Source organism: Copidosoma floridanum, unplaced genomic scaffold (genome assembly GCF_036245765.1).
Source record: "Copidosoma floridanum isolate Cflo_tuat_1 unplaced genomic scaffold, Cflo_Japanese_pri ptg000006l, whole genome shotgun sequence".
NCBI lineage: Eukaryota > Metazoa > Arthropoda > Insecta > Hymenoptera > Encyrtidae > Copidosoma > Copidosoma floridanum.
In genome coordinates this window covers 5,258,384-5,281,140 of record NW_028321883.1, presented here as the reverse complement: position 1 = coordinate 5,281,140, position 22,757 = coordinate 5,258,384, and the positions used below count along the sequence as shown (strand labels likewise).

The 22,757-nt window shown below is 33.1% G+C and overlaps 1 protein-coding gene across 2 annotated transcripts in view; it reads left to right on the top strand.

Moving 5' to 3' along the window:
• LOC106642159 (uncharacterized) overlaps positions 1 to 22,757 on the top strand; it is a 378,658-nt gene that overhangs the window by 111,276 nt on the left and 244,625 nt on the right. The gene's annotated exons all lie outside the window — the stretch shown is intronic.

The following is a 22,757-nucleotide window of genomic DNA, read 5'->3' as shown; positions in this document are numbered from 1 at the left end:
CTAAAAATTAAGGTTATAAAAGAGTTTAGTAGTTTGAACATCACGGATTTCATCATAAGTATTCCAGGCTTGTGTGGCGTGGATAAAAATTACATACTCAAAAAACAATGAATTATCTTACAATACGAGATTGTATAACAATCATCAGACGCTGAAAGTGCATGGTGTTGAGTGGGATGACCGTGACATGACAGTAAACGATTTTAAGTATCATCTTGCTACTCTTGCTAAAAATCGCAAAAAAACGTATGTATGTCGTAATGATGAAGCCAAGTACGTTAGTTCGCTCTTACCACGTGAAGTTTATGGTTTGTGAACAATTTTGGTTTGTGGACATCAAGAAGAACTGCAAGCAACTATGCCAACTTCTTTTAAACAAGAGTACAAAAACTGCAGAGTAATTATTGATTGTACAGAAATTGAAGTGGAACAGCCAGTTTCTCTAGAACAACGAGTCCAATTTTACTCTCATTATAAGAAGGGATACAGGGTTATGGTGCTAGTAGGATGTACTCCCTCAGGATTCATTTCACTTTTAAGTAAGTACCATGGTAGACGTGTCAGTGACTCCCAAATTACTGTATCATCCGATCTTTTGGACTTTTTAGAACCAGGTGACTTTGTACTTGCAGATAAGGGATTCCCTCAGATCAAAACTTTGTTAGACAATTCTGGAAGAGATATTTTAGTTGTAATGCCTCCTTTTTTAGAAAATGAGCATTTTACAGCAGAAAAAGTCGACAAAACCTATAAAGTGGCAAAAGTAAGAATATAAATTAAAGAATTATGCAAACGGATAAGAACCTACAAGATTGTCGATAAGTTTACAACAGAAATGCTTCCTTATGCTGATATTATATTTATGTGTTGTGTTTTAGTAAACTTGCAACCACCAATCATTGGTCAAAAAATTAACCACCGATCATTGGTTAACTAAATCAAAGAATACTGTTTTTATTAAGTAGGTTAATAAATTAACACTTTTTATTGTTATTTAATATTTAGTTTTTATTTTTATGTAATTAACTGAATTAAACTTGACTTATTATTACAAATTTATTTTGCACTTATATTTTATTGAATTTTTTAAATACATAAACTTTTCAAAGTTTGTTGTCAACATATTTGATTTAACAGAATAAATGTTAGAGACATTGTTGTTACTCTACTTACTTTAATATCACAATTCTGCTGACTCACTTTTTATCAAAATAGTTTTAAGTCATTGTTTAATTTCAGAGAAGACTGTAACTCTCTGTTTGGATTTTTGTTTACAAGAATTTACTAATTCTGGTAGGAAATTTTGTTTATAAATTCATTCTTATTTGGGTACTACTCCCACTAAAAAATCTTTATCTCTGTATACCTCTACTAAGTAGCTCCCCTTCGGAGACCAAACATGGAGGTCACATTAACTCAATCCCATGGCGTACATGAGTACCTGGTACTGAGTGTAGTACATGTGTGAAGCTTGCAAATGCATTCTGTCATTATGCAGATATAAGTAAGGTACATTAAACTTATTTTCCTCAATATCAAATATAGGCTTACTTCGATAACTTACGGGACACTTTATTTCTAATACCTTGACAGTGCAGTCTTGATGAAAAACAACGGCATCAGGGCTGGCGCACAACCAAGTTGTGGCATTACAAACACTCCAATATATTTAACATTTTGTTTAAATTTTTGAGAATACTCGCAAATTGCTTTATTTTCGTTCTTCGTTCCGTACTTCAGAGTTTCACTCTTTTTCTTTTCCTTCTGAGAAAGAAAATCTTGGACAAGTTCATATTCAGTTTTTTTGTTCTACTTTTTATTGGGTAAGCTTTTGAACTATCACTTATCCTCAGTTTTCTAACTTGAAACCATTTATCACACTGATTTTGCTTTACAGTTTTAATGCAGATTTGAATGATGTCTCATTCTTAAAGACATATATGAGTATCAAAATAAGATTTTAGTTCTAAAACAACGATTTTAATATTTGATGAGTAACTAGTGCTACTTATTGATAAATGCACCAAACAAATTGCACATCCCTCCGTTACACTATTTTTACTTTTAACAACGGCATCATCTTTTAAAATGGACTGTACCATAATACACTGTTCACTTCTATTTTTAAATTTCAAAATTTCCTTCAATGAACAATTGATATCTAACAGATCCTCTACTTTAATATAATACGGCTGAATATCACAATAAAAACTCGATTTTTTTGAAACACATCCGAGACAACAAGTGGTTTCGCATACAAATTTTTTTCCAGCTGAGCATTGTTGGGCTTGCCCCACTGTTATTCTAATGATGTTTTGGACAGGCTTCGATCAACATTAACATATTGTATTGCAGCAGAAATATGTTTACATTTGTGTCCATTAGCTGTTACATATGTGCATGATGCATGTTTGACATATCTATCAGCGTCCAGCTGAAAAAATATGCAAGTTCACTTTGTAAGGATGTTCAGTGACACTTGTTGTTCTTATAATACTGCACCTTATTAACCTGCAATCACCTATTCCATTCACTTCTTCTACTCTCTGAACATGGGAAAGAGATAGCATTTTACCCTTGACGATTTTTTGACGCTCAAAATTTATCAAATGAGTGACGGGAGCAAAACCAGTCCGAATTACAACATCCATCATTAGATATGCCTTTTTTAAACGAGATTTTGACATTTGTGAGATATATATCACTACTCTTTGTTTACATGCAAAAATTCTTGCCTGATTTTGGCTAAAGGGGGCGCGACCTCAGCGTCGGCTCGGAGTAAATACATAACGCTCGGAGCACGTCTAATAGCTCGTCTTATAGTACCCCACCCACCGCTAGTGTAGTATTGCACTATCTTCACCATTACCCAAGGGAGCAGCTAAGGAGAGGGACCGAACTGCTACAGCCTATCTACTGACTTAAGAGGAAAAATTTTTTGTTTACAAAGGAACAACTTTCTCGCTTTAAGTTTTTCCATCTCGAAACTTTATGATACACTTTTTCTTGGTGATAATCCCAAAAACTTTTAAATTTTTGGGGAAAAAAAAAACCTCTAAAATTTAGAGCACCTTTATAAAATTTGGTGTAAGGTTTTATCATGAAATCTGTTATCAAATAAACTTATGTCTATTTTTTCTATTAAAACCACCAAAAGTCATAATCAATTGTTTAAACAAAGTTTTTGAATTTTTCATCAGAAAATTTTTTTGTGTTATTTGGCTTATTATAAGAAGACAAAATCTCTAGAAATTTTTTCCTGCATTGCTGCAAAAAAAAGTTGTCATATTTTTTATTTTAAATAATCGTCTGAGTCGTTGCAGGTAAAGCTTTAACAGTTAGAAAATTGCTTTAAATGTAGATACTATTAAGATTATTGTACTAAAGGAAATTAAAATAAATTTTTCGGACAGTGATAAGGGACATGCGGTACAATAATAGTTGAAATTAAATAATTTTTATTTGACAAAAAAAAGTTAAACTAAATAGCTTTTTAAAAGTGCTTTTAATAACCACGCATCATTTGTTGCTGTAATTTTATTTGGAACAAGATCGCATGGTTCCCTTTTTATCTTTTCTGTGTGTTCAGTAATTTTTATTTTTTATTTATACATTTATTTATTTTTTTTTTTTTTTTGGGTTAACGTGTCAATAAAAGCATGAGAACAATCTCAAAAACAAAAAATTGTAATAATTTTTCCTCATAACAATTTAAAAAATTTGTTTTGTGTTTAGAACAGGTTTTAAATCACAGGTCAATGCAGAATCAATATTCCTAATTTAAATAAAAAACATTTTCACTTTACATAATTTTTCTATTACAATTTTCTCAATATTATTAGTGAACGTCATGTGCTTGCCATTAGCAACACTTTCATGACATTTTTTCACCGCTGAAACTATTACCATGTCTGGGTGAATTATAATTTCACGAAGCATATTTCAAGCCCAGGTTTTGATAAAAGTGTCTAAATAAAGAGAAAAAATGATTTATTTTTGTATTTTGTGAATGGCCCATCACTTTAAAAAAGCAAAGCAGTTTTTTTTTTTTTTTTTTTACTGGGTTATCGCGACAGCCTACTGGCCTAGTCGCTGGGGCCACCCACTCACCACCTATGTGTGAGGGTGTATTGCCTCATTCATTTTTCAACCGTTTGTACTGATGTTATTACCTAATCCATGGGCACAGTGTGGAGTATCTCCGAGAAAACACCTTGCCAGTTAAGCTGACACTTTCTGCACCAATGGTGCATTGGGTCCACTCACCACTGTGTAGCCTTTTTATGGAGAGGACTCCATAGTTCGGGACGTCCACTCCTCGCCAGCTAAGCCGGTGTTCTCTGCCGAAGCATCGGATCCAGGCAAGGCTGGCGATCCATGCCTGGCGCATCGGATCTGCTAACCCCTACCTATTGCCCTAAATACTGTTTCGCGTTTACCCAGGCCCAAAGACTTGTGGGGCAAGGAAAAACCCCATAAATTACTCTGAAGGAAAATTCCACGGAAAAACCCGCCCTGAAACAGACGGAGTTACATAGGAATTTTTCCTGATGGAAACAGTTTTCGAAAAAATCTGCATTCACCGGGCATTTAACCCATTGCCCCTAGAACAGCGTTTTATCAGTAATAAGCGCGCTTACCACTGAGCCAACACCACTCTAAAAGAAAAGTAGTTATTTTATGAGTAATCTTTAAAGATTAATTTAATTATTGGTTGCAAATGAGCCCTAATAGCATAAGAATCATGTTTTTATAATTAGGATATGATGCAGAAAGAAACGCTAGATAAATCTCTTAATTTCAGATCTCTGTAAGAGGAAATTGTAACGTAAATTAAAAAACCTTTTTTTCTTTTTTTCTGTTTTTTTACAGTAAAGTCTTTTGTTCCTGCAGCTTATGCTGAGTTGTCACTTCTTTCGAAAATTTTTTTGACCGCTGTCAAAACTTTTTGCATGTAGTCTTAAGAGAGATGGTGTCACTGCCAAATTAGTGAACTACAAGAAAAGTATTTATTTGTCATGTATGTGCTTATAAGATCACAACTAAATTTTTTTTTTTTTAATTTATACTTTCGTATAACTTTACCAGCAGTGATATGAAAGAATGTTTTTTTTCCTTTCCACTTGATAAACTAGCTTCTGTTTCTTGTAACTGTTTTTTTTAAATAAGCCCGAAATATAATTGTTTTCTCACGTGTTTTTTACCCTTTAATTCGATCAACTAAACTTTCTCTAAAATTGGATCTTTTTCTACTTTTGAATTCATAAGCTTCTAATACCTTTTTTTTCATTTACATATTTCTTATCTTTTTTTTTTTAATAACACTTCATTATCTATCAATCGAAACTTGTGAAGTTATCTAATTGACCATTTTCAGTGACATTTGATATATTTTTTTTCAAAAGTCATAGTTATTTAATAATGCAGTTTTAGTTAATACGTTATACGAATCAGTACTCAACCGAGATTGAAATTATACATAACGAATCAGTAGCTTTTTACATAACTGAAATGCTTTTTGAGAAATTTCATGATTTTTTTCTTGTACGTGCATTTTCTTATACACACGATAAAACGTTATTATTGATTACTTTGACGTATACTCTCTTCAACTGCGTACTTTCACTCAACGAAGCTTTTTTTCATATTTTCAAGTTCACGTTTTGCACCTTCATTCGAACGTTTTTTTCGCATGTATACGATTTTTGAAGCTCATATTTTTCGTTACTAACAGCTATACAAAATTATTTTAGGTTATCCCTAATTATCCTATCATTATTTACATCAAATGGTTTTTAATACTTACACATTTTACCGAAGTGTATATTAAACGTGTATCAAAATCGTTGTACACTACATCACAAAAGACGATAAGAACGTAACATCAACACGCTACGAAATATTAAAACTTACTGTTACTGAGGGTCACAACACGAGGAACAAGAGATAAGTAGACCGAATGGACTGTCAACATACTTTCAAGTCGACGCAGTTGCAAACTACGTTACCAACTTTATCTAATTTTACAATCAAAAGTTATATTATGAACTAACATCGCAGGCTTAGTTTCTAAGAATTATTTGCCATTCGATCTTTTTTCATTGTGGTTAGCTTCTTTTTAGTAATGTCAGTATATGGATAACTATTAGCTTCTATTAGAAAGCATCTTCATCACAAAAAGTGAATATGTAATTGTAACTAGATAATAATAAAATAAATAATTAAGTAAATCAACTATCTTTTTCTTATAAAATCTGCCAAAGAAGTAACAAATTTTTATAAAACACATTAAATAATAAACTTTAATTATGTAGCTTTTTCCAAATACCCTCACATTTTATACTAATTTACTCGCTAAGAATTCACCAGAATTGTATTATTTGTTTAAAATGTAATTATTTAAACAAATACAAAAACATATCAATTTTGGTTTAGACCGTATTGTTAGAATAATTTAGCAAACTTTTAAAATATAAGATCACTTGCATAAATTTTGTTTATTGCTGTTAAAAAAAAGTTGAGAATTTTTCAAAATTTTTAATAAAAGTACTTTTCACTTTAGATGATAAAACCAACTTTTTTTAAATGTTGCTTATGTTTGATTTATTTACTGACCTGGTTGTATGTGGTTGGTATATATATTTTGTGACCTTGAGAAAATGAGTATCAGAAGTAAATAAAAAAAAAAAAAAAAAAAAAAACAGTTTCCAAATATCCAAATAGTTTGAACCCGTGATCTCCTACTCACTAACCAAGATCCTTACCCACTCTGCTGTGAACTGTCCCGATATACTGACTTCGATTACTTTTTGTTATGGTGTGGTTCATCATTTATTTTTGATGTTAATTCTTATGAACTGTTAATTAATTTATTTGGTGAGATTACAAATTATATGAGTAAATATATTATTTAATAAACTAATTTTTTTAGTAAAACAGTTTTTTTAAACTCAGAAATAAAAATATTTATAATAAATCCTTATTTACTTACCATCAATTTGTTACTTTTATAATAAATAAATAATTTTTTCATTTCTTCCGAAATTTTCAAAAATTAAAATAAGACTTTTTTAAACTTTATAAAAATAATAACTGACTTGTATTGCGTTTTATTCTTTCAAAATTTTTTCATTCGTGATTGAGATGATGATACAAAAAAATTCTTAATCATTTGTTACAAATAAGTTTGGTCAAATCGTAGGGTGTAAAGTAGTAAAAAAAAGTATATAATGACGCTGAAAAGTACAGTGCGTTTCTTACGTGCTAAAATAGTTGTTAGCCCTAAAAAAGAGCTGTTGATTTGTACATTCTCACGTTATTATTTAATAAAGGCCATTTGTTAAAGCTGTAAGAATTCAAAATTTAAAAAAATGTGCACTTGAAAATTTTTCTTCAATCAGAAAACTTTACTTCCAAAGCAACAAAGTCCTGGTGTCTTATCTTATCGTTTTTTAGTGCCAGAATGAATACAAATACATATTATTCCACCTTTTTGAATAGCTGGAAGGTTTGAGTAACCAATGCCAGGGTTATAGTGGAAAGCTGATCTGTAACTAGATGATTTATTCATCCGTTGATTTTGATTTTACGGTTTTAATCTCGACGAATGTTCTGAGTCAGTTTCTTGACGCCTGAAATTATATACATTACAAGCATTTATATTTTCATTTTAGTTTGCCTTTTTTCAGCTCTAAATATTGTTAAAAACTTTTGTGATCCGCTAGGGCTCTTTTCTGCCAACTTTGTTAAGTTGAAATATATTTATTAGTAAGGTAGTTCGAAAACTGTAATGCTCTGAAACATTGAAGCTGGTTTTAGTGCTCTTGTTCAACGTCTCCTGGTGTTATGCTAGAGACGATGGTGTCAAAAGCACCTCCGTTTTTCGTGGAGCTCAGTCATTTTGGCGATCCAAGTAGAGATTCGTTAGTGTCGCTTGCCTCTTAAAGACTGCTCCATTTGCTCAAGTTTGTTTCTCCTTGATAACTTCACTGTTAGATTCATCAAACGCATATCTCTGAAAAGATTGGCGATACCTGGTTGAATGCTCCCAGGGTAATAGAAGTCTTTGTTGGCCAAGGTACTAAGTCTCGTGGTAGAGAACTCCACTCGTGACGACTGCCAGTGATGATTGACTTGATTTGAAAGTAGCTGGCTTTATAGTCTATTAGTGGGCGAATTGTTGTCAAAATTTTGTTTAAAATGTTTCTTAAAAATAGTTGTAAAAAAAATTTGTTGGCGAGATTATTTAACGGTAGATATCTTTGAAAAGGACTGATAAGACTGGTAGTGGTTAAGATAAAGTAAAGAATTATGATGGCTCTGAAAAGGGCCAGTCAGAGGCTGATGATATTTTCAGCAGATGTGACTGCTTAAACTTTTTAAGGTCGTTCTTTTCAACTTGCGGTTGTTGCAAGAGTTGCTTGGGCAACATCAGGTTGGTCGAAAGAACGGCCACGACGCCCGCGCGTATGTAAGCATTAGAGCTAGTTAGGGTTTAGCTAGACGTTTCCTGGTATTACGCTAGGGGTTAGCGCTTACAACGCCTTTTTTTCCATGACATTCGGTCAACTTCGTGATCTAGGTTGTAACTTAGCCTAGGCCAGCCCATTGCAAAATGTAAGAGTATCGTCGATAGCCAGGATACTGGGGGGTCTTACCCAAATGCAGTGGATAGTTTTTGAGGGAGTGGGGTTGGGTTGAATCAGATGGACGTTTACGCTGGGGAAAGGGAAGCAGAAAATAAGTTGATGTGTGACAAAATACTCTTTTATTCTAAATAAAATATTCGTTTTTTAATTATATTTACCTAATAGTTGACTTACAAACATTTTGTGTTTTATTTAGTCACTACTTTTGAGACCCCACGATGGTTTTTGTTGATTAAGGCATTCTTCGACAACATTGTTGAATATGATTTGTTAGTATATATCAGTGCCCTCCGGTGAATTTGGAAATTCAAAGTGATCAGTGATCCGTTGGGGGCGAAATGTGAGAAAATAAATAAATACAAGTAAAGTGTATTTAAATTTTCTTGCGTTGATTTATTGATGCGCAACGTTTCGCTGACAATATGCGTCAGCCTCATCAGGCTACAAAATTAAAATTAAAAACACACAATGAGTGATCTGGAAGGCTCAAACACAAAAATACAACAAATTTTTATGTAAATTGTTACCGCAAGTACGCGAGAATTCGTAAGTTTGGTTGACTTACTCGTCACCTGTCGTGCTGTCGACTGACAATAAATTACAACAACAAATAAATCAACGCAAGAAAATTTAAATACACTTTACTTGTATTTATTCATTTTCTCACATTTCGCCCCCAACGGATCACTGATCACTTTGAATTTCCAAATTCACCGGAGGGCATTGATATATACTAACAAATCATTAACATGAGTCTTGGATCAGAGGAAGACTCGGACACCATCCCACACTTCTACCCAAACATCGCAGGGGGATTTGGGGCTCATACCTCCAATGCATTAAAACGCTGGAAGGACCTGCACATACAACTATCAACCAGTATGGCACAACGAAGATTTTTACTAAAATGCAGGTACGCGAGGGTACTTCCTAACCACATAAAAGACCTCTACAATAAGTGTTCAAGTGTCAATTTTCGTTGCAAACCGATACATGCCGATTTCAACAAAAGTACCTTACATTTCTGTCAGAAACTTCTGAACTTCGAAGTTAGCGACATTAACACACATATTAGATTTTTGCAAAACTCAATTTCCCGTTTAAAAGATCACATCGCGTCATTAAAATTAGACTACAATATTCGTGAACGATATTATAAATTTGTCAACATCAAACAAAATACCATCTACAGAAGATCTAATCATACGTTACATAAAAAATTTAAAAAAATCTTACCGAAAACAAACACCACAACCAGTAATAATGATTCAATACACAATTTAACGAATATAGCCATTCCTAAAGATGTCGCCGAAATTGCATCTCTTGGACCAAATTTCAATCTCCCATCATTTTTTCGTGAACGCGATTTTTTATGTATTATCAAAAACCTAGAAGTTGGTCTCTCACACCTCGATACGAACGATCGAGTAAAGACCGAAATCCGTGACAAATTATCTCAATATTTAGTTAATGCTTGTAAACAAAAGCCAGCTATTTCTAGAAAGGACCGCCAATATGCAAAAAATTTAAAATCAACAAAAAATTTTCTAAACAAAAATCCCGATATATTTTTCACCTCTGCTGACAAAGGCAACGTTACGGTTTGTCTCAAAAAAAGTGACTATACGGAAAGAATGCATAATTTACTGTCTGATAAATCGACGTATAAAATTATTTCAAAAAACCCATTAAACTCTCTACAAAAGAGAACCTCTAACATTTTAAAGAATCTCAACTCTAACGGCTTCCTTTCTAGAACATACCATCCCAACGCTTTGTCGCTCACAGATACAACTCTAGCTAAATGTTATGGCTTGCCGAAAATTCACAAGGTCGATGCCCCTTTACGTCCTATCGTCTCTCTTATCAATAGCCCTACATATTTTCTAGCAAAAGTAATTTACGATGAACTCAAGAAGTCAGTCAACGTTCCAATATCACACATTAATAATAGCTTTGAATTGAAAAACAAACTAAAAAATATAAAACCCACTACTAATTATAGACTAATGTCTTTAGATGTCAGCTCCCTATTTACTAATATTCCTCTAGAGTTGGTACTACGGAGCATCGATCGACGTATTGTGACCATAATGAATAAATGTCGAATCCCGGTTGATGAAATTCGACAATGTACAGAATTTTTGTTCAATAACACTTTTTTTACTTTTGACAACATTTTTCATCAACAAATTTTCGGCACGCTAATGGGTTCTCCTATTTCACCTTTGTTTGCTGACCTTGTAATGGACGACCTGGAAAATGATTGTCTCTCCATCTTAAAAAATAACTATAATATTATTCCATCTTTTTATTTTCGTTACGTGGATGATGTATTACTTTTTATTAATGTTGACCATATTGACCAAATTTTAAATATTTTTAATTCATATCATCCCAAACTACAATTTACATATGAAATGGAGATTGACAAGAAACTCAACTTTTTAGACTTGACGATAATAAGAAATTCTAATTATTTTAATTTTGACTGGTTTGAAAAACCTACTTCTTCTTCTGGACGAATCTTAAATTATTTTTCTGGTCATCCAGTTAGCTATAAGAGAAATATTGTTTTTAATTTGGTTGATAGGGCGATCTTACTTGCCAGTACACGTTTTTACGGTGTGAATATTGCTAGGGTCAAAAACCTGTTAATAAAAAACAATTACCCTTTTAACTTTATTAATAAAAACATAAAGGTCAGATTAAAAAGACACAAATATAGTTATCATAACAGAAGCACTACAAACACCTACCCTCTCTGCAAAATAGGCACACCATATATTAACAATAATTTTGAAAAAATTTCAACCATGTTAAAACCCTACAATATTCACACTTACCCTCTTATTAACAATAAACTGCAGCATATCGTCTGCTTAGGAAAAGATACAACGAATAAACATAAACAGACAAATGTAGTATATAAGTTTTATTGTAAAAATTGTCCTGCGTCATATGTGGGTGAAACAAAGCGAGCGGCGGAGGTCCGCATCAGTGAACATATGAAAAGTAAAAACTCCGATTCCGTTGTTTGTGCACACCAAATCAATTTTGACCATGAATTCGATTGGGATAACTTTAAAATCCTTGACAAAGAATCCAATTACAAAAAAAGAATTATTTCCGAAATGCTTTATATAAAACTTGACAAACACAACATCAATAGAAAGGAGGATGTGCTTTTCTTTAATAGAGCATACCTTCCTTTACTACGAAAGTTTAAATGTCCCGATCGAGTTCATCGCCTTTTACCGTCTACCTTTGCGGCTCCGCCTATATAAGCGCTGGCTTGTTGTTGTAATTTATTGTCAGTCGACAGCACGACAGGTGACGAGTAAGTTAACCAAACTTACGAATTCTCGCGTACCTGCGGTAACAATTTACATAAAAATTTATTGTATTTTTGTGTTTGAGCCTTCCAGATCACTCATTGTGTGTTTTTAATTTTAATTTTGTAGCCTGATGAGGCTGACGCATATTGTCAGCGAAACGTTGCGCATCAATAAATCAACGCAAGAAAATTTTAATACACTTTACTTGTATTTATTTATTTTCTCACATTTCGCCCCCAACGGATCACTGATCACTTTGAATTTTCATTGTTAAATATGCTTATATTCATATTTATACTTATCACGACTTACGTTGCTTCGTTTGCTGTTACGTTTCGTTTTAAGAAAATGTCATTGTAACATAATAAAAACTCATTTAATTTTAATATTTTACAGTAATTAATCAAAATACACATTATTTTAAATTTTTTGTCGAAAATGAAGAAAAAAAAGTAAGTCAACGTAGCTTTGGGGAGGGGGGGTTCAATTCTGATTCGTACAAAATTTACGCGGGGAAAAGGGGAAGTCAAAATATCGAAAAAATCGTCCACGACATTTGGGTATGACCCTTCAACTGCATGACTAAAAGCTCTGTTTTGACGTACAGCCAGTGAACGACCAAGTTAATGGATATTCTGGTCGAGTTTGTCATAATCAGACTAATTGACTTTAATTGCAGTGGCTGCAATTTTACTTCGATTCCACGTACATGATCCTACTTAACTAAAGCGGGAAGCTAATGGTTTTGTTACAAAACTTTGATCTTATTTAATGCTATTGTTTTTGATTTTTTCAAGAAAAAAATTATTCCAATACCATTTGAACAGCATCAATAATCAGTATGCAAAATTTCATCCACATCGATTAAGTAGTTTTCGTGGTTAGTGGTAACGACGATTTTTGGGGACTTAGCTTCACATATTAGTGAGATATAAATGTATATACAGTGTATAATACTTTGTACTATCAAAACTGGTCTAAAATTTTAGTTCTTTTCACATCTCTGCCCTCTGAGCCTTGTAAACTATCATAGTATATAAGTGCGTCCAAGCCAAGTGGAACACGCGGTGTGCACAGCGTCTTTTTCGTATCAAAAGCATTATTTCAACTCGTTAACAACGGATAGGAAATATTTATAAGAAAAAAGTTAAGACATAAATCAATAAATTTTGATTTGCTCTTTCAGATAGTGCAGTCAGTTTTTACGTAAAAAATTTTTTTATCTGCTTAAATCGATTTCCAAGTTTAGGCTGTTTTTTCTCAAAGTACGTATTTTTTTTAACTTACATTAATCAAAAGCTTAACTCTTCAACTACACACATGCAAATTTTCAAGTTGGGACCTATAAAGCTCCACAAATGGCATGCACTTAAAGATAGATATCTTTCATGTTTTTCAAATGTACAAAATTATAGTTGAGTCTCATTCATTAGAGTACAAATAAATAATTACAATTTTTCGTATTGTATTCAAAAAAATTTTAATGTTAGCGGCAAAAAGTAAAAAATCACAGCGCAGCGAGGGAACAAGACAAGGTAAGCGAAACCCGTTGTTTTAGCTGACGACACTGTTCTATCTGCCTTGTCGACAACCTGTCTCGCTATGCCTCTTATTTTTATAGAAAGGATGTGATCTCAAAGGTGAGTTTGCATATCATTTATTTATGCAACGTAATGAGTTATGACTTATATTTTTAGGTAACCTCAGACTGAACTTATATCTCTGCTGAAAAGTATCGTATTGTTGTATGAAACCTGTAGTATGAGTTGTCATTTAGAGTTGAAAGAATTTTTTGCATCTCTATCGTCTCATTTATTTCCACCTGTTGAGAAAAGTCTCTTTTTTGTAGCTTTAACTCAAGCAATACTTTTTCATGATCTGAATTTTATTGGACCTTCAGCAAAAAATATTCCTTGATAATTAAAAAAAGTTTTCACTTCAATAGCTCCCTACACAACATTATGATTGACTGGGTGACGAAATAGACCGTTTTCGGTAGAATGTAATTACGTGGATATATGGTGCTAATAGACACTACGATTTATATTCTAACAAATACTGCCAGTTAAAACTAGATTACGGATTAGCTAAGCAACTCTACAAGTTTAGAATGTAAAAGCATAAATATGTAGTAAATTTGTGTTAAAAACTTGTAATATTTTCACTTAAATATTCTAACTGTATATATATTTACAAGATTCAAAAACTTTGGTTTTAAGCAATAAATTCTAATTATTTACAGCTACGTCATAGTATACATTTCTTACAAAGTTAGCTTCTACTTTTTGGCTTCAATGGATGGTATTTTTTTCCTTTAACTAAATAACAGTCACATGTTTAGATTAATGTTAAAAGACTGATTGTCGTTCATTCAATTTTTTCGTAGTCATTCTCAGCTTCTGCTAACTCTTCTTCTATCTCATGGTAATTGGAATTCTCTCTAGAAAGAAATAACATTTCTATATTAAGTGATGGATGTGATAGAGTGAAATAAATAATTTAGTAGCTCAAAACGTTTTAATTTAGAAATTTTTTTTGCAATTACTGAATTTTTCACTAAGATAAATAGAGTGAATTTTCTTATGGATTCCAAAAACAAAACTATAAGTTAATATTGGCGTTGAAATAAAACAAACGTGACAAAAAGTAAGTACATGTACATCTTTAATTTGTAATGAATAACTTGAAGTAGTTTTGGAGTCATATTTTTAAAAGGATTTTGCAAACTTATGATAAAGCAGAGTTTATTTCTCTCACAGTAACAGTTTTGTTAGATTTTCGATCACTTCCAGATTTGCATACATTTTATTTTGATCACATGATAGTAGCTATATATCTAATTCGAATTTGAAAATTCTTTTGTATTTTTGAAATTTTACGAATAGTTGGACTCAGATATTTTGAACTACATATACATATACTATATATCATAAAAAAAACTTACGTTCCCACTAAGAATTTTCCTGCTTTCGTCACCATTTAGTTACCTCACAGAGTCGAGTGTCTATACTATGACTCATGACTCTGTTAAGATTCTTAAAAGCTACTTTTAGGAACAAATACTCCACGAAAGTGCCTTATATTTTCCCCTACTTAGTCATCTCAGGTGAATTCTCAGGTGATTTCTTATTTCAAAACCTCACCCGAGAAATTTTTTCGAATACAGTTGTTTTTCCTGCATTTTTTAATATGTTTTAGCAAAAGTGTCGTATTTTGGACTTGAAAAATTTGTTGTCTAATTGTTAAAAAATTTACTAAGTCAAAAAATTTGAAAAATTTCTGAAATTCATTTATCATGCTTGAAAAGGCTAAAAAATTCCGAAAAAACACAAATCTTAGAAAAATATTTCAGGGGAGATTTTGATATGATAAATCATCTGAGATCTCACCTGATAATACTAGGTAGGGTCGCCAGAGAAAAAAGTGTAACTATGCCTGAATCCTTTAGTTTTTGGTGTAAAAAGATATTTATACATGGCATAGAGGGGATCCGAATAATACCCATCAAGTGCAATAAACGTGAAATAAACTTTTATAAATGCATTAATCTTATAGCCAGTCCTCCATTTTCAAATTCATGACTTATATCCTAGATGTGTGTTTAGCGACCACATAGACTCTTAATGACAGATTGCTTTACATTTAAATATATATATTTTTTTTCACCATGATACGGTATCTGACGTTGTCAATGTTGTAATTGTAATGTTAAATTTGTGATCAGTGACAGAAGAAACCTTTGTCTTAACGTTTTTCACCGCTATGTTGGCTCGGCTGATTAAAATTTAGTAATTCTAATGCTAAATTTATATTGTAGAATCTAGAAAAATCTGTAAGGCTAGATTTTCATACTTTTTGACAAGTTTAAACTATTTCGGCTGCCATATTGGATCCGCCATTTTAAATTTAGTAATTATGACGCAATTCTGATGCCAAATTCGTGTTCAGCAACCTAAGAAATCACCAGGGCTGATATTCTGTTGGTTTTGAACAGGTGTCAACTTTTTTGGACGTCATATTGAATCCACCATTTTAAATTTTATAATTATAATACAATTCTAATGCCAGATGTATGTTCAGCGACCTAAAAAACTCCTACAGCCAAAAACTTCTTCGTTATTAACAAGTATCAGTTTTCTGGCCGCCATATTAGATCCGCCATTTTGAATTGTGTAATTTTGATACAAGATTCGTGTTAAGCTACTTAAAAAACCCTTATGGCCAACTTTTTCCAAATTTTGAAAGCATTTTGACATTTTTGGCTGCCATATTGGATCCGCCATTTTCAAAATTTTGACGTCATATTCGTTATCAGTGACCCAAAAAATCTATAGGTTTGTAGTTTTCTGTAAAAAATGTGTGTTTGTCTGATTGAATGGTTATGATATTATAAAGATATAGTGATTAGGGGTGCGTTTAGAGGTAGTTTTTAACCTCTAAACTTTTTTTTTTCATACCAGACCACTTTTTCTATCCTCTGGAGTGTTCGAGCTTCAAGGTCCAAATGAATCATCTTGATCGACCTATCACAGCGGCTGCTATTTTATTTCGACACAAAAAACGGCATTTTTGCCTACTGTGCGCTGCTGACCAAAGAATATCTCGTCTTCAGGTCGTTCCCCGGATAACCAACCGCTCATCGTTAGTCGGGAATGTGGGCCTGGAGAATACCTTCTCTGTAGGTATACCGTTAGGACGACCACTAAGAAGGAGGCCGTTGTGTCTGTCTGTACTCTTCAGGGCTGTCTTTCCTGGCTTGCATTTAAAGCAGAAATTTATCTGACGGCATCAGGCCGGATGGTTGAACGGTCACAAAACTCTAAAGTGTTGAAGAAAGTTGTGCTCTGGGTAGACACGTCTCCTGATATTTCGCCGGAGACGTTATCGTTTAGAACTTTGTTTCATTGGTGGCACTCGTCAATCCTAGTAGTTAAGGGTAGAATTAGACGTAGGATGCTTGCCCATTGGAGAAGAGTGTCGTCGGTAGCCGGGATACCCAGCTGCATGACTAACAACTTTACTCTTAATGTACTGCTGGTGAACGACTATGGAAATTGCTGAGATACTCGGGCATATTATAACCACACTTATTTGATTCTATTGCAGGTAGATTCGATTGTACGTTTACGCCACCTAGCGGATCCTACTGAACTAACGTAAAATTCTAGCGTATTTTTGCAATTTTTTAAGCTCATTTATTGGTATTGTTATTAATTTTTTCAGGATAAAAACCATATTAAAACCACCTAGGAAGTGTCAATAGTCAGTATGCAAAATTTTAGCCAGATCGGTTGAGTAGCTTCCGTGGTTAGCGATTACAACAGTTTTAGCGACTTTGCTTTATATATGAGTAAGACATAATAGCAGGGCTAACAAAGATGAATGGTGGAGTAGAAAAGGTGTGAAAAAAAAAAAACGAAAAAGATGGCAAACTAGCTGGTAGAGAAAATCTACTGAAAATTCGAGAGTTAGACAAGTTGAGAGTTAGATCATGACAAGATAGTCTGAAGGGCTGTAAAGAGTGGCAGAAACCCTAGAATAGCTTCACAAAGGTTTGATCTTTCCATTTCCTTTTACGTTGGGGCTCACTAACATTCTTTTCGCATACCATAATCTTCTATTTTTTGTGCTCAAAATCAATTGTTTGCTATCCTCGTGTGTCTTAGTGTGTTGAAATGTGTCTGCTTCCTTTAAATCTATGTTTTATCATGAACCATCAAGACTATGTTATACACATAAATTTTCGTTCTTATTTTTCTTTTGCTTACCGCTATACCTCCTACTCTCTTTTTTTTAATAATTCTTTTAACTCTGACAATGATATTGGCCCAGTTGGTACTTCGAGTTCATTCTTATTTAGCTTTACATATATTACGTTATTTAGTGCATTTGTAGTGTCCGTTACTCCTCTGCCTTTTCGAAAGCCTAGTTGACCTTCATGCAACTTGTCTTCTAGCTCTATCGACATCCTTCCGTTAAGTGTGCCTGTGAAAATAATGTACATCGTAAGAGCATAAATTGTTTCGATATTTAAATTAACGAAACCAATCAGTATTAATACAGGAACTCATAAGATGACTAGTCCAAAGGTAACTTATTAGAGGATATTCCCGAAGGTTGTGGTAACATAGAACAATACGACTCTAACTTTAGACCACAAAATAACGAAGAATTAATCAAATATACTATCAAAGCCTGTGCATGTCAAGTTGTGCTAATAAATATAATAAATACCAAATTAATAAAAGGTTACTTAACTCGTATATATATATGTAAGGCATGATGAAGAATTTATTTAGGAAAAGAAATTATACGAAATAAAAATGGTTAGTGTAATATTATGGCTATACATATCAAAGATAGAGATATTATAATTGAAATAAATTCAAACATAATTAAGCCATTCGAATGCATCAGTTCTATAGTCAACCCTAACACTGATAGTAAAAAGGATACTTCCATGATTTAAAATAGTCTCAAGCAAGTAGACAAACTTGGGAAACTTACGTTTACAGGCCATTTAAACTTAAAAGAACGATGTAGAATTTATGACTTGATTAAAGATTATGCCTAAAGTAGTCTCACCATCAAGTAGTGGTGGTGAGATGAGAAAAATGCAGTAAAGTGCGAGAGAAAAGTAAGGTTAGTACAGTATAGGAAAGAGGAAGCGGCAACTTAAGAAAGAGGTTGATAAAAAGGGGCAAGCTGATAGGTAGATAAGGAAGGTCCCTGGCCAAATAAAATAGCGGTAAATAAAGAAGAAGAGAGATTAACAAAGATATGGGTCGATAAGAAAGATTTCTGGAAAACTGATACTAGAGAAAAGGATAGGTCCCGGAAGGGATCGATAAAAAAGATTCCTACATTATTGATTATGGTCGTTAAAGAGGCTTTCTGATAGATTGACGTGGAAAAGCCGGTACAGAAGAAAACTGTGGTATTGACAAGAACCTGAAAATGACCGGGATAGTGACGAGTGTAAATGTGAACACAAGAAGTAATGCAAATGTGAAACTAAAGGAGCAGTCTTTATTAAACTGCACAAAGTAAAGTCAAGAGAATAAAGATTTAAACGATAAGTTGAGCAAATTGGAAAATAAGTTTGACAGTATGATTAGTATTCTAGAAAGGTGAGAAGAAGATAGAAAATAGGAAAAACAGATGTGGATAAAAGAGAGACAACAGTGGACAGATAAAAAGAAGGCACCGGAAGAAAGAATAAGCAAGTTGGAATGGAAAAAAGAAAAAGATGAGAGAGAAATAAGGATACCGAACATTCTGATCAAAGGAGAAAATATTAAAACAGAGAATCTGGAGAAGAATGTGGAAGGATTCATTGAACAAAAGATCAAAGTGAAAGTAAAGTTAGAGAAAGCTAAAGAAATAAGTGTGAGTGCTGGGCAAAATATGAGGAAGATAGTTGTAGTAAGGTTGCCAAACAAAGAAATGAAAGAAGAAGTAACAAGGAATAAAAAACATATGGAGAGAGGAGCTTACATAGATAGCGATTGAACAGAAAAAGAAAGAGAGATTCAAAGAACTATTTTAAATGAGCCAAAAAAGCAGAGGAGTAAAGGAAAGAGTACAAAAATTGGGTATATGAAGATGATGATCGACGGTAAGTGGTTTAGGTATGATGAACGGAAAGAAGAGTTTAATGAAGAAAGAAGCAGGAGGCAAGAATGAAGACAACAAGAAGATAAAGAGGAGGAGGGAGTGAGAAAAAGGAATGTCAGTATTTGTGCTTGGAACGTTGCGGGAGTGTTAAATAAGGACAGTGAAGTGTGGAAGTACTTGAGTGATTTTGATGTATAAGTGTTAGTAGAAACATGGTTAGAGCAGGACAAGTGGACTAGTGTAGAAAGTGAGTTGTCAAAAAGTTTTGAGTGGAAGTGTATAGCAGCATCAAGAGAGCATAAAAAAGGTAGAGCAAAAGGAGGAATAATATTAAGAATAAGTAAAAAGATGAAAAGCAGAAAATACGAAATATAGAGCGATAATATAATAATGCAGAAGATGAAAAACGGAAATCAGGAGTGGAAAATCGTAGGAGTATTTAGTCAAAACGTCGAAGAGACGATAGAAATTATAAAAGAAAAAGCAAAAACGAAGGCAACAGCAAGTGTACTAATACTGGGAGATTGGAATGCCAGAACCGGGAGAAACGATTGATGGGTTCATGAAATGGATGGCGACAAGGAAATAAAGGTAAAAAAGTCAAAAAACGATAAAATCAATGAGGAAGAGAAAAGACTAATAAAATAAATAACAGAAGAAGGATGATGCATAATAAATGGGCGAAAAGAAGAAGAATGAGAATTCACATACGTTGGCAGCAGAGGGGAATCTGTAATAGATTATGCAATTGGGAATTAAAAAGCCTTATCTCAGGTAAAAGAAATGAAAATAGGACAAAGAACGGAATCGGATCATATGCCGATGGAGGTTATTTAGAAAAGAAAGTAAAAGTAGGAATTATAGAAAAAGAAGAGAGGATAACAGCAAGGAGGGATTGGACTCAAGAATTGATCGATCAGTATGGAGAAGAATGTAAGGACTGGAAGTGGAAAGAAGAAGAGGTGGAAGGAAGGTGGAAGGAATTAAAAGAAAGAATAGAGAGCGCGGTACCTAAGGTAGAAAAACAGTTTATAGTGTGAAAATTGGGAGATCGAAAATGGTACGATAAAGAATGGATAGAGAAAAAAAAAGATTCAAGAAGAATATTGAAGATGTGGAGAAAGAAGAAAATAGAAAGGAGTTATTATATAGATAAAAAAAGAGAGTACAGAAACTGGTGCGAAGCAAAAAGGAAAAGGTTTGAAAGATTAGAAGAAGAAAAGATAAAAAACACAACATCGGAAGGTGAAGTGTGGAAGTACATAAATAGGTTCAGAAAAAAACGAAGGAATGAAATAGATAAAAAGATTACAGTGGAAGTGTGAAGAAGGTATTTTATAAGAAAGTTAGATGGGACGGATAAAGAAGAAATTGGGAGAGAAGATACAAGAAAAGAAGAAGAAAGGACAAATACAGAGGATCAGGAAGAGTTAAGCAAGGGAGAATCCGAGAGACATAGCAATTGCAAAGTTAAAAATAGGAAAAGCACCAGGAGAAGATAAGCTAGGAAGAACGGACAAATGAAGTACAGAAGTAAATGCCTAGTAAAGTAAACGCAGCTCTTTGGGAACTGGTTTAGAAAGTATGGGAAGAAGGAGAATTACCAGAGCAATGGAAACGAGAAGTGATATGCCTGATTCCCAAAAAAGGTGATAAAGATAAGTTAGAAAATTATAGAGGAGTTACATTAACGTGCACTGCTTATAAAATTTATGCAAGTTTGTTGAATGAGATGTTAAAAAAGAAAATTAAAGCTAAATTAGCAGAAAGTCAGTTTGAATTTAGAGAAAAGAGAGGAGTAATAGAAGCGATACACACACTGAAACACATTGTAGATGAAAAATTAAGCAAAGCAAGAGGAAAAATATTTGCCTGTCTTATAGACTTAAAGAAAGCATTTGATAGAGTGGATAGACAGGTTTTAAAGGAAAGATTAATAGAGATAAAGGTGAACGAAAAGTTAAGAAATAGGATTATAGATATCCATAAAGAAACTAGAAATGTAGTTAAAGTAGGTGAAGAGGAATCCAAAGAATTCTGGACAGAGAAAGGTGTGAGGCAAGAATGTCCACTGAGCCCAACGCTGTTTAATGTATATATATCTAGCGGACTTGGAGGAGAATTTAAAGAGAGGGCAAGTGGGCGGATGCAGAGTTATAAGTAATGAAAAAATATGGAGTGTGTCTTACGTGGATGATATAGTATTAACAGCAGATAGAGACAAAGAATTAAAAGAGATGCTAAAAAGATTTAAGAGGTACACCTGTACAAAGAAAATGATTTTAAGTGAGAAAAAACAAAAATTTTAGTATTTGAAAAAAGGAAGAGAAAAAATAAAAGATGGAAGTGGGGAAGTGAGGAATTAGAAAAAGTAGATAAAATAAGGTATTTAGGATGTATACTACAGAAAACTGTGAGGAATTATAGACATATAGAAGAAAGGAAGAAGAAAGCAATAATTGCCATGAAAAATGCATGAAGCGTAAGGTGAAGGATATTTAAGAATAGCTACAATAGAAGAAGAAAATTATTTACAGCACTAATGCAAAGTATAGCGCTGTTTGGTGCGGAAGTATAGGGTTGGGAAGAAGAAGAAAGGCTGGATAGTGTACGAAGAAGATATATGAAATGGATATTAGGACTAGACAGCAATACGCCAAATTATATTGTGGAGGAGGAGTGTAGATTAGAAAAGATAAGTACAAAGGCGCTTAGGAGAGCGTTAAAATTTGAAGAGAAAATTAGGGATTTAGACATAAAATTAGTTAAAGAATGTATAAGAGAAAAAGATAAGGACAAACAAGGTGGAAAATAGAAAAAGAATTTAAAAAAAGAGTAGAAATGCTATGTGAAGAAAGTATAAAAAAAACAAGATTTATGAAAGGGGGGGAATATAAAGAAGAAGTATGAGAAAAAATATTAAAGAACAAGGAAAGAAAAGAAAAAGAGAAGAGAACGGAAAAGATAGAGAATTCTTGGTACAACAAAATATGCAAAGATATAAGAACAGAGGAAGAACCAGGATATTTGAAAAAGGATATACCGTTAAAGGATAGGAAACTAGTCGCAAGATTAAGGTGCGGAAATGAATGTAGGGGTAGAGAGTATTGGAAAGGAGAGGAGGATAAGAAGTGCAGATTATGCAAAGAAG